The 10097-nt window shown below is 41.3% G+C and overlaps 1 protein-coding gene across 1 annotated transcript in view; it reads left to right on the top strand.

The window, feature by feature from the left end:
- Positions 1-831: 831 nt before the first annotated feature.
- Lrrc4c (leucine rich repeat containing 4C) overlaps positions 832-10097 on the top strand; it is a 172685-nt gene continuing 163419 nt past the window's right edge. The window contains exon 1 of the mRNA XM_050146932.1: positions 832-2782. The gene's annotated coding sequence lies outside the window, so the exon portion shown is untranslated. The remainder of the gene's footprint in view (positions 2783-10097) is intronic.

Below are 10097 nucleotides of genomic sequence, written 5' to 3'. Positions count from 1 at the left end.
GACGAGTGGCAAAACAAATACCTATTCATGTCACTGTTCTATAGTCTGGGTCCCTGCTTCTTAGGAAAGGCAGTGGAGCTGAAATATGCCAAGCGTTCCTCTAACACGAGTTGATGGAAAAGCCCACATCCAAGAGCTAGGGATGCTGGAATTGAGTTGTCAAGCTGTCCTGAATGTCTCGTACAAACTGAACAGGCCAATTTACTGCAACACTGCATAGGCTGAAGGCTCCTATCTCGCCTTTACACTTGTTTCCTCCTGGAGGGATTAACCTGCTCTCCCATGCTCTCCCTCTCTAGTAGCTCTTGAGGTACCCAGGTTCCTCTCTCCGCCCCCCAACCCCCACGAACTACTTCTTCGTAGGAACCTAGGCTTAATCCCTTCCTTGGGACCACCTGCGGTACTTCCTAGAGAGGCTCTTACCATCCAATCCGAAATCAAAAGCTTTGTGTTTGTTAATAATTTTGAATCCAGTGGTGATTCGATTTCAATGTATTCTTCTGTGTACTTCAAAACTCTTGGCTCTCGGGATGAAAACAGACAAGCTTTATAAAATAAAAATAAAAATGACAACTCCCACACAGCCTGAATTTCTTTCCTGATTGCTAGCTAGCCTCTGACAGTGAGGGGCACGCTTTAAAACGGCGTTCTTCCGACTGTTCCCTCCAGGTGGCAGCAATGCCACACCTCAGAGTCTCCAATCCCCTCTTCCCTGACTTCAAGTGTTAATGCAATTGACCAATCACTGCTAAGATGATGGGAGGTAATTGGGTAATTGTATTTTACTGATCTCTAGCGGAGAAAGGGAACAGGAAAGGGGCAAGAAAGAGGACCAGAGAAGGGGAAGAGACTGCAGTCTGGGTACGCTTTGGAGAGCCTGGACCCTAAGTAACAGGACTCGGCATTGGTGGAGAGGAAAGTCTAGACTGGCAGACGCTGCCAACCACTCAGGGAGCGCATTCTTTTATCTGGAGAGAGAGAAGAGGGAGAAGGCAGAGTTCATGCCGAAGTGGATGGAAGGGGATCCGGGTTTCCGCGGCACGGGGAGTCGCGAGTCGGGACTATGGCACTGAAACCGGCGCGGAGCAGCTGCGCGCCCGAGGACGCGTCTCCTCGCGGGGGACCAGCGGGCGTCAGGAAAGACTGCGCACAGAGGAACCAACTTGTGGCTCCAGACCATCCTCAACGCAGCTGGAAATGAGATCAAAGCTGCAGTTTCATTCCAGAAGGATGAGAGGAGCCAGTGATTAGGGATTTTTTTTAACCCTCTTCGTTCCCGTTTCGTCGTTTTCTTTTACCCCCCTTTTTTCTTTTGCTTTTAAATATATGTTTGTTTGTTTTTTTCTTTTTTAAATTTACCTAACACTACGTTAGTCCCGTCACATTGCTTTCCCCGTACGAAATAAAAGCCCAGTCTGAACTTCGACCGCCCGGGAGACTCGAGATCTGCGACCAGCTGATGGAGAAGGGGACACCCGTGCTGGCAGGGGCCGCTGGCGAGGGATCGCATCACGCGTCTCTCTGGTGATCCCTGCCCTGATCGCCGAGTTCAGCAATACCTGGAGGACCTGGACCCTGTACTGCGGGTGGGGGAGGGGACTCAGTGAAAGCCACCCTGAGCCTTAAGAAAAAGTAGCTGACCGGGGGCGGAACGGGGTTTGTTCTTGACAGCTGACGGAGCCTTGAAATTTTCCTCCTCTACCTCCGCCCCCTCCCCCGCCCCCGCCCCCCGCACTCCATTTAACGTGAGATTATGAAATCGCAGAGGCGGTGGAGGGAAGGCGACAGGATCTAACGGGGAGTTTGGAGGGGCGAGGGAGAAGGTGGCTGGCTGGGTGGCTGAAATCAAAAATCCAATTGCGCACTGGGTTGTGATGAGAAATCTAATCAGATCTTCGACGAAGGGGCCGGCCGGAAGGGTAGCCGGTGGGGGCAGTTGATCCCCAAATTATCCGAAGGGAGAGCTGGGGACTGGAATCAAGGATGTAAAGAAAGACTTTTTTGTTTCTTTTTTTCTTTCTTTTCTTTTTTCTTTTTCTTTTTTACCTCCCCGGATGAGGTGGCTGTTCGGTGCCTTGCTAAAATGAAGAATGCGGGACGCAGCTCTCTTTTGGAGCAGAACGCAGAGGATAAACTGATTGTGCCAGAAAGAAGAAAGAATGAAGCTTTTTCTTGTGAGACCTGGATCGTAACATAAATGTGTATATGGCCACACGGGGAGCATTGAGGGAAAAAATGAAATAAGCTGATGTCAGACCTGCGGGGTTTAGTGTGTTCTGACATAAATAAATAATCATAAAATAGCTGTCCCCCTCCCCCAAGGATGTTTGGAAATGGAGAACTGAGGATACACAAAGAAAAAGTGTGTTCATTTTTTTTTCTTTAAAGGAGAAAGTACGCCAACGAGATATTTTTGAAATGAAAAGTTTCGGGCATTTTTAGGAAAGTAAAGACCTAATATATATATACATATTTTTTCTCTTTGAATTTCCCACAAGAAAAAGAGGAAATTAATAATAGATCTGCAAAGAAATTTCACTGAAGAAAAGTTGACCGTGGAGGAACGAAGCATTGATTGGGAAAGAAATCAGCAGAGGACTCTTGGATTGGTGCCCATGTTGACTAAAATTGAAGGATAATTGCAGTTGGATCTTTTTTTCTTCACCAACCTCCTTTTCGTTTTCTTTTTCTTTTCCTTTTTGGTGTCAAGACCGTGCATTCTTTTTTGTTCTTAACCACCTGGATTTCCCTCGGGATGTAGCTGTGCTGAGTCTGAAATACAGTGAGTGATCCTAATTTTCTTATTTATCGGTGAAGAAAATGTTCATTAATTTAGTGTTCTGCTTCTTTTCCCTCTCCCTCCCCCCTCTTCTGTGGTTTTCAAGGACCTGGCTACTGGGAACAAGCAAATGAGGGACAGGGTGGCCCACGCAGTTGTTCCAGCAAGCTGTGCTCACTGATAAGCTGGACTGCTGTAGCGATGCAGGTTGTCTGCATTCTAGGCAAATGCCTTTGCAAATGTTCAGGAAGGAGAAAAGGGAATCTCTCCATGAAAGCCCATTGCAGTGTGGGGTGCTGATGCAAGTGATTGACACTCTAGAATGGTTTTGAGTTACAAGAAAGCCCCAGACTTAGAAGCCCAAGTGTTAGTTATTGAAAATTGAAGGGACCCAATTTAAATTTCAGTATCCGTCCTGACACTGCAGATCAACAGAATGTATTAACACAAAACTATGATAATAAAGCAGGTGGAGGATGGCTTGTGGCTAGTGGGTAGGATGGCTGGGATGGTGTTGAAGGAGGGAATGGCACAGCAGAGGAAGTGGTGGAACACAGACTGCACTTCTCACAGTCTCCTGCATTCCCTTTTCCAAACATGGTCTTTGCATCCCTGGAGTATTCAGTGGTCGAGCTATGACTGAAGCAGGGAGCACGCTTCATTCCACCTCTTGTAACTTAAGAATCCCTTAGATAACAGAAAAGCTTCACACTGATTGTAGATGACATGGGAGTTTGGCATGGGCTTTACCAAGGACCCTCCAAACACCACTGAGAAACAGCTTCAGGAAAAGGCAGACATTTAGCATCCTTTGGTAACTTAGAGAAAAAGACCAAAGGAAAAATTTATATGTTGAGCTCCAAGGCTTATCCTGGGCCAGCTTTGCTTTGAAGGAAAGAAGGCAAAGAAAACAACAACAAAATAAGTAAATAATAAATAAATAAAAGAGAATGTTGTAAGAGACTTGAGAGGCTGGGGCCTAGGGGATTGATTACCTTCTTCCTTGCCCCCCATTTTTATCAGTCTTCAAGCTTGCCTGATGTACAGAATGGTCCGACCCCCACCCCTGAGACTCTTCCGTATTCCTCTCTGAATGTTTCTATTGGAATCATGAACTCGTGTAACTTTAGAGCCAGGTCAGATATTACATGCCGACAAAAGAATAAACTGAGGCCGAGAGAAACCGTAATTATTTGGTTAATGACCAAACAATCTGAGACAAGTGACTCACACAAACCTCACAGAAGCAGACAAGTTTTGAATCCAAACTAGGAAAGATTCTGGTGCATATAGGGTGATTACAGCTGCCATTTTTATTCAGAGATGAAAGAAAGGCACAGTGGTCTAGAGAAGGTGAAGTAAACTTCTGCCAATGTAGACATCAAGAGTCATAGGTGCCAACATCCCTCCTCTCCTCTCCTCTCCCCTCCCGTCCCCTCCCGTCCCCTCCCCTCCCCTCCCCTCCCCTCCCCTCCTCTCCTCTCCTCTCCTCTCCTCTCCTCTCCTCTCCTCTTCTCTCCTCTCCTCTCCTTTCACCTTCACTCTTCCTGTTGACTGGTTCACAAAACTCTGGCTTTAAAATATCTGAAATCCCAGAAGATCCACAAGTCTGAAATATCCCAAAGGAGATGGAAGGCAGCTGCCTCCTGGGTACCCTGTTAGTGCTGGGCACATTTACTGCTGAGAGTGGAAGACTCTAGAGAGTCATTAAGGAACTGTGGAGTTAGATTTATATTAGAGAGGTGATAATAGAAACCAGAAACACCCTGCTAATAGCTTCCAAATCTGTTCTTTCTCTCCCATCATCTGTTCTCCTTTCTGTTACTCTTTAACTGAGGTATCCTGCAGCCCAGCACTTGCCTAATTTATTTTTCTAGGCACATGTTTACTGCTGGGACACACAGATTCTTTTGGAATTTACCGACCTATGCAAGTACAAGATGTTTTTTTTCTTCCAGATTTCTTTGTATAAAGGCTTATGTATATTTTATCATTCTCTCACTCAGTCTCTCTCTGTCTCTCTCTCCCTCTCTCTGTCTCTCTCTCTGTCTCTCTCTCTCTCTCTCTCTCTCTCTCTCTCTCTCTCTCTCTCTCTCTCTCTCTCTGTGTGTGTGTGTGTGTGTATTTGATATGCTTTATATGTCCATTGTTGTTGATTCAGCATCTTTGGTCATGTAATAATGACTCAAGCTATACAAAGTTGTTGATCAGTTTCAACTTAGTACAAATGACATAGAAGTAGAGAAGAAGATGTATCTTGATGCTTCTTTTTTTCTTTGTGGTTCAACTTCAGAGTTTAACTGCAAAACCTGCATTGCAAATATGTTGTGTTTGCCATTAGGGAGATTTAGTTTTACTCCTCTTTGCTTTAAAATTTTTCTCAGTACTAAACACTACCCTGGATTCGACCACAAATTTCATTTTTCTTTTCAACATTATTGTAGCTTTACTATCCCCCTCCTTTCTTACACAAACAAGTAAATGTTCCCAAGAGGAGGAAAGGAAAAACAAAAGAATCTGACGTCTGTGCTGAAATGTAGCTCCCTCTACTCGCACTGACAAGCCATCTCAAGGAGTCCTTCTTAAGGTGACTCACTTGGCCCATATCACTCTTGAGTGCTCAGGCAGAGTTTGGGAATAAGCTCTTCTGGCTTCAGAATCAGTCGTCTCTGTAGATTGTGCAAGTTGTTCATGGAATAGGAAAGAAACGGTGTGGATGGTGGAGCTGCAATGCTACCTAGTCACTTGGTTTCAGATGAAGTTGGCCACTCAGTATTTGTGAGTGGGTAGGTATATCCAACAGCTTGATGAAGGCCACAGTCCCAGAAAACTTATTCTTTGTACTAGTTTTAAAGATATTTCAAAAATTCTTCCTCTTTGAACCTAATAACTGTGCCCTTTGGGCAACCTTTTAAATTTCCCAATCCCTCATTTTTCTTTCTTTCAGTTATGTCTTGGGAATTAACATCTTATCCCTTGGTAAATTAGATGTTTTGTAGATTATAAGTGATGTGGTGCAAAGCCTGTGCACAATGACTTCTCCCAGGCTGTGTCTCCGTCGACCGTGGATCTCTGTCTGCCGTGGTCACTCTTGAGGGAGTTCATGTGTATCCAATTCCTGAGGATGAATGAATTTTGACCAAGTACTTTAAGGGTCTACCGGTTACATTCAAGCACAGTGACTTAGGGGACTGAGCTTATATTCCTTGTTAGACTTTCTTTCCAAGGACTTACCAAATAGATAGTTTAAAATACAACATATAATTTATAAAATGCTATTTAGAACAAAATCTGAACAAGAAATGCTTAAATAATAATTTAGGCATAATAAAAGAATGCTGTAACTGTTTCGATAGTGCTGTGTACTTTTAAAGCTTCATAGGGGAACTCTGGAATTTAAGTGTCATTTTGGCTACATTTCTTGGTCTGAAATGCCTAAGCAAAGACAAATATGTCTGCAAATACATAGTTTAAATGAGATGTGCATCATTCCATCCCAGCTATTAAGGACCCTAGTTTCACTATCTGGTTAAGGTCTTCCTATTCATAGCAAGTCTAACTATAACTACATAACATATTTTCTCTGTTAAAAACAGAAGATTCAATCTATGCATGAGAACAGATGAAGCAGCAGACATATTTAAGTCTTAATACTGGTATATGAAATAGAAGACAAATTTGCCAGTGGTCTAAGCAGTGGATCTTGATCATGGTTTGCAATTCTCTTGACTCTCATCATAGTTCTGTGTTCTGTCCATTTCCTCAGTGGTCTTCCTAAGAACTTTCTTCACTTTGCCAATAACAAAAAAATGGTCTTACTCCTTAATTACCATGTTTGTTGACATCTCCATCATATATGTGCATTATACTGCATCATACTGTGTATAATAATCTTGACTACATGGCTTATTGGACTTTGATTACTAACCTCTCAAAAACAATTAAAATCTGGCTAGTTTTGGAAAGACCTCCTACGATTCCTTCTCATATGAAAATATAATGTGGAAATCTTCACCATTTGGTGTATTTTCCTTTGTGTGTGTGTTTTCTAAAATGACAGGGAAATCAGTTAGAATTCGGATGCCTGTGTTCAAGGTGAGCTTAAATAGTTAGCATCACAGGTCCACATGAATCACAGGTGCCATTTAACCTATTTCAACCTATTTTCTTATCTGTAAATCAGAGGTAAGATAACCACATAACACTGGCTATTAGGAAAATTAAATCAGGTTCCTTTTATGTTGTGTACTGCAAGCATTCAATAATTCTGCACTTAAAATGATCATGTTTGGTCCATGTTCAGGGAGTGTATGGCTTACAAACAGATGTAGAACAGATATCGTTGAAGAGAAGATCTTCATTTCTACTCACTTTGACGAACAGGTGGGAATACATTTGTATCAATGTGCTGGTTATGTCATCTTGACAGAAACTACGCACCTGGGATTCAGAATCCTGAACTGAGAAATTGCTTGACCAGATTGGTCTGTGGGTATGTCTGTCAGGTATTGTCTTGATTTGTGGTTGCTGCATAATAGCTCAGCCTACGGTGGCAGGTACCGTCATTGTAATATAGTCAAGGGTTATATAAGAATACTTATATAGCTGAGCCATGGGGACCAAACTAGTAAACTGCATTCCTCCATAGTCTCTACTTCAATTCCTTCCTATGGGTTCCCGCCCTGATTTCTGTCTCAACTTTCCTGTATGGTGGACTCTAACCTGTAAACTAAAATGCACATCTTTCTGCCCAAATTGCTCTTGGTCATGCAGTCTATTGCAGCACAGAACGTAATCTAGAATAATCACGCACCAGTCATATGGCGTTAAAGCACCCTTGTTACTATCTCAGGAAATGTATCAGTCATCAACGTGCCAAATACACTCCGTGCAATATGGATAATGTACTCTGTGTCCATGCATACTTTGGCTGGATTATCAAGAGCTTTATATTCTAGATACCAAAAGTTAAGGTTAAATAATATCTTAGAACTCTCCAGGCTGGGGGAGAAGGGGATCAAGAATCTACTATGTCTTTGTTATTTTCAAATTTATTTCACTCTATAAGCATTAACTTGGTATACAAAATTGAGTCTGCTGGATGAGACAAGTGACTCGTTCTGAGTGCTTTTCTCTGTCATGTTCTCAGCACCTGAGAATTCCTAAATGTAAAACACAGTCTGTTTTTTGTTTGTTTGTTTCTTTTCTTTTTTGAGACAAGGTTTTTCTGTAGTTTTGGAGCCTGTCCTGTAGACCAGGCTGACCTTGAACTCACAGAGACCCTCCTGCCTCTGCCTCCCGGGGGATTAAAGACCTGTGCCACCACCGCCCAGCTTAAAACACAGCTTTTTGATAGCAAACTGGGCTTTATTGAATCTCTTCCTGTAATAGATTCAAATATGTGCACCTACTTGTGAGCATGCATACCCTTGAAAATGCACACACATATACACACAAGGATGATTGTTCTCACGAATCTATAAAAGGTTATGTCACAGAGAGGCTGTACATGTGACACCAGGACTAAGAGACTAGAGAGGGCAGAGATGGCTGCTGTGGTATTCTGTTCGTACCTGTGAATAAAGTTTCTCCTGTATTCTTAAAAAAAAAAAAGGTTAATAAAAAGTGCTCATTAATGTTCTGAATCGACACCACAGAAAAAGGGAGGGAAAGATTATCTTTTATTAGAAGTACTGAAGCCTGAACCTTGTGTGATCTAGTACATATTTTCTTATTTTTCACTGTTGTCCTGGATGGACATGTGGTATTTGAAACACTTCATACTAGCATTCCTGACCTTGTAGTTTTTGTTTGTTTGTTTGTTTGTTTGTTTTACTGTTCAACAAGATTTTAAAATAATGTTACTTCAAGTACTAGGACCCTGATATTCAGTTCATAGTTAACCACCTAGGAATTCAGGCCTCCTGGAAATTAAGAACATACGATACTTGATATCTGAAAATGAGTGACTACCTGGTGAATTGGAACAGCATAGCGTATTACCCTTGCAGACACATGGACCAAAGGGAAAGGAGATAACTGAAGGATTTTCAATGGATTTTTTATGACTTCAGAATAGAAAAATATCATGTCCCAACTTTGTTTCAGCACCTGTTCATTGTTTGGTCCTAGATTGCCAGTTAGACGCAATAAACCTCAGTTTTTCACACTGTGAAACTGGATATATTTTTCCTTTTCTTTATAGTCACTTCAGGAAAACCAAGATATACAGCATTTGATACATGGGTAATACTCAAAGAGAGAGATGTGTAATAAATATCTCACTATCTTTCCTGCAAATCCAGTCATTTACTGGGGTAATAGGAACACTTGACAGATATGAGTGTTTTGTCTTCTATCTACTGACCATGGAAATATGGAAATTTTTTGTCAACTCCATGTCATAATACATATTACTTTATACAATGTCAGTAAAATCATAATGAAGCTTATAAATGTTTTAAAAAGCACTTATATGATGTAAATATACTTTTGTTTCAACTTTGGTATATAGGCTTAGAGTAGCTTCCTGTAGTTATGTAAATAGCCACATTTTGGAAGTGATAGATGTCACTTAATAATGGCAAGCTTAGTTATAATTTGGGGGCCATTTAATAACTACCGGGCAATATATTACAAATTTTACACTTTTCACTTTAACTCTCATTTAAGGAACAAAAAATAATGGCAATTGTGAAAGGTGGCTTAGCAACTGGAATGTTTTAGTGGATACAGAAGGCACTTACCACATAAACCATTGATCAGAATCAGTAAATTCAAATTTGTTGTGTCAGTGACAAACTCTGGTAGTTTACTCTTATACAACCTGACATTCTGAATATTTTAATTGACTTTGGAATATATCATTTCCCTCCATCTCTTACCAGAAGTGAGAGTTCTCCATCTACTTTGGTCACACACCTTTCACATTTTCTGTCATTTCTCAATCCTATCCAAATGTGGATTTAAGAAATTGATAACTTCCAACAAAGACCCAAGGAATTAGGATGAATTAGGAAAATAATGCTAATTCAGCAAAGATATATATAAAGGAAAAAGCTTTTGGAAATGTTATGATATTATCTAAACACCCAGGGCTATTTGAGAAATAAGGTCAATGCTCATAACTTTGGACTTTAGATAACAATATCTCATATACAAGGTAGGTACGTAAATGTGAGTTTTCAAGACCTAATTATATTGTATTTGTTTCCTTAGGATTTGATACCATGCTCACACCAGAGTTCGTGAAGCTTTTCCAGAGGGTTGAGGAATTTTTCATTTACTACTTATTTTACGCATTACACTTCCTCTTCTC

Source organism: Alexandromys fortis, unplaced genomic scaffold, assembly GCF_014885135.2.
Source record: "Alexandromys fortis isolate MF-2015 unplaced genomic scaffold, M_Fortis_MF-2015_v1.1 scaffold_12, whole genome shotgun sequence".
In the NCBI taxonomy this organism is placed as follows: Eukaryota; Metazoa; Chordata; class Mammalia; order Rodentia; family Cricetidae; genus Alexandromys; species Alexandromys fortis.
Note: the sequence above shows the minus strand (reverse complement) of the source record. Positions and strands in the feature narration are given on the sequence as shown.